The sequence below is a fragment of the Alligator sinensis genome, unplaced genomic scaffold (assembly GCF_000455745.1).
Source record: "Alligator sinensis unplaced genomic scaffold, ASM45574v1 scaffold816_1, whole genome shotgun sequence".
Lineage (NCBI taxonomy): Eukaryota > Metazoa > Chordata > Crocodylia > Alligatoridae > Alligator > Alligator sinensis.
Genome location: NW_005843344.1, coordinates 31,181 through 33,601, shown reverse-complemented (window position 1 = coordinate 33,601; position 2,421 = coordinate 31,181). Strand labels below are relative to the sequence as shown.

The 2,421-nt window shown below is 51.8% G+C and overlaps 2 pseudogenes; both read left to right on the top strand.

The window, feature by feature from the left end:
- Positions 1-1,070, top strand: part of LOC112548631 — a 10,014-nt pseudogene extending 8,944 nt beyond the window's left edge.
- Positions 1,071-1,531: 461 nt separating this feature from the next.
- The window catches only part of LOC112548632, a 1,977-nt pseudogene continuing 1,087 nt past the window's right edge, over positions 1,532-2,421 (top strand).

Genomic DNA, 2,421 nt, shown 5'->3' with positions numbered 1-2,421 from the left:
GGTTTCCGCCCAAGTTGGAGGACTCCACAACCATCTCGTGGAGGAGGAGGACTTCACGTCTCGTGAAGAACCCTAAGCGCTGCGGAGCCTAAAGGACCCAGCGTGCACCTTAAGAAGGCTATAGGGGTCTGATCAACCTCTGGCCTCTCCCCGTTGCCGAACAATCCCTCGACGAACCTCTTCCCTGCGCGCAAGTTCCACGAAGCCTAGCAAACTTCATGTGAGTTCTTCGGCTGACACGACGGGCTCGCGTGTTCAGAGCCTTCAGCCGGATTGGGCTAGAGTTCACGAGATTAGAACTCTTGTCCGCCTCTCTTCTTTCCTATCTGTAACTGCAACTCAAGCAAGTTTTCCTGCCTGCACCGCGACCATCTACGGTGTAAGTAAAATAATCTTTAATCAACTGCTACGCGTCCATGCCTAATTCTAGTCCGCTGGCCTGCATTCCCCGACCCGCATGCCAGGGCTGCTGGCCACAGCCTGCCGCGCTCCCCCAAGGGCCTCGGACCTCTCCCGGCCTGCACAACAACAAGCTTTTAGCACAGTTTCAGTCTCAAGTCAGCATGCAGAACTGCTTAAGAAATGGGTGCCTGGTTCTTTCTGAAGCTCTTTGTGACTTGGTCTTCCAAGAGGTTTCCGGGAGTCCATTGCAGAGCTCTCTTTCTGGGGAATCACCATTCGCCACCGTGCCGAAGCAGACAATATTGTTGGAGATACACCCAGAGATGTTTCTGAGCTTCTGGAGAACTCAAACACCTTACCATCGGACCAGAGTAAAATAGTTCCTCTTATCGAAAAACTAGCAGGAAATCTGTTCACATTTTCTTCCCTCTTTCCCATTGTGGAGATGGACACAGAAAATACTTTGGTGCTGAAGGATGCAACTAGAAAAATACTACTGGCTTTGCAAGTGCTCCTCTCAAAAGAGCAGACGAACATGGATGAACATATCAGTGAAGACCATCTTTTGCATGCTGAAGAGAGCCAGCCCATGGGAGACCTGTTCAATTCAGCTTGCGCAAGCACCGCACAACCTGCCGACTCTGGCATTTTTGTTGGCAGACACCTAACAAATCAGAAAGACATTATAGCCCACAGGATAGCAGCTTCAATAGCAAAAGAAGTTGCCAAACCTGAGTTTCAAGCCAGGTCAGAGGATACCTCAGCGTCAACACCAGAAGGTATGAAGATTGCGGACAAACTCCCTAGTGATCTTGGCATGATAAAGGAGATTCCCAAACCAGCTCTAAACCCACGCATTCCCGCGGTACCCATGATGTTTGTGGGGGAAATATTAAGTAGACTCCTGGCAAAAGCCTTAATTTCAACTGCTGGCAGAAGCTCACAGCACCAGAGATGTTTATCAAGGGCTGAAGAAGTGAACTCACTTGTTGAGAACCTGAACCAGGCTGTGGAAGAAGGCCTGTCCAGACATCAAATCAGCCTTGTGCTGGCAACAGGGGAAGAGCCGCCACTACGTCCAGAGCAGGAAGGAGGACTTATTCCTGGAGGTCAAAAGTACTACTTGATTATGCCACAACGATCTGGATCTGAGCAAGACCTGTACGATGACGTAACAGGTTTTGATGCACATCTTCCACAAGACGCTGTTACCGTCATAATCGAGGGAGCGATCGGAGAGTTCCTTTTATGGGTGGTGAGCAACTGACTGAGCCAAAGCATGACAGACCTAGACAGGCCCTGCACTAATAGACAGCTGGGAAAGAGCCTCGTTGGCAAGCCTAAGTCATGGCGCGATGAAGAGGCAATCCTGGGTACGAGTGCAGACAAGACCCCAACAGGGACAGAGGAGTTAGCCACGCTGACAGCTCTTCAGCCCAAGGCGGACCTCCTCGCACAACTGGCAGCTCGCTACACTGAGGATGAGGAGGGAGAGAAGAGGGTGAAAGATGACCTTGAATCAGAGCAGCAGTGGGAGGAGGAAGAAGAGCTGCAGCAGATCAAGGAGACCGCTCCAGTTGAATCCTCTCCATATTTGTGGAGCCCGTTGGGTTCATTTACGGACACTGAACCATCAAGGTAGCTTTTTCTGGCAGTGCAGCGAGAGTGGGAGCTGTGGTGGAGGGGGATCATCTGGGGTCTCTGGACAGAGCGGTCCCTGCGTTAGACTGGGTTCAGTACAAAGGTGCACAGGGCTCTGCCCCGCTCTCTGATTGCTTGTAAGCAGAGTTGTTCACTGGTGCAACACAGTGGGACCAGACGGTGTCAGGGACTCTGTGCTTCCTACACGGCTCATTTACTCTGCCACCATCTGTGCGCTTCCTCCCCATGCCCAGATCATGCTCCACAGCCACAGCTGGTGGGAGGACGTGTTCAGCAGAGGGGCATTAGAGCAAGGGCATCTCTCCCAGCTACATCAGCTGTACATCCAGACTCCACTGGGAGAAAATCCTCTGTGAG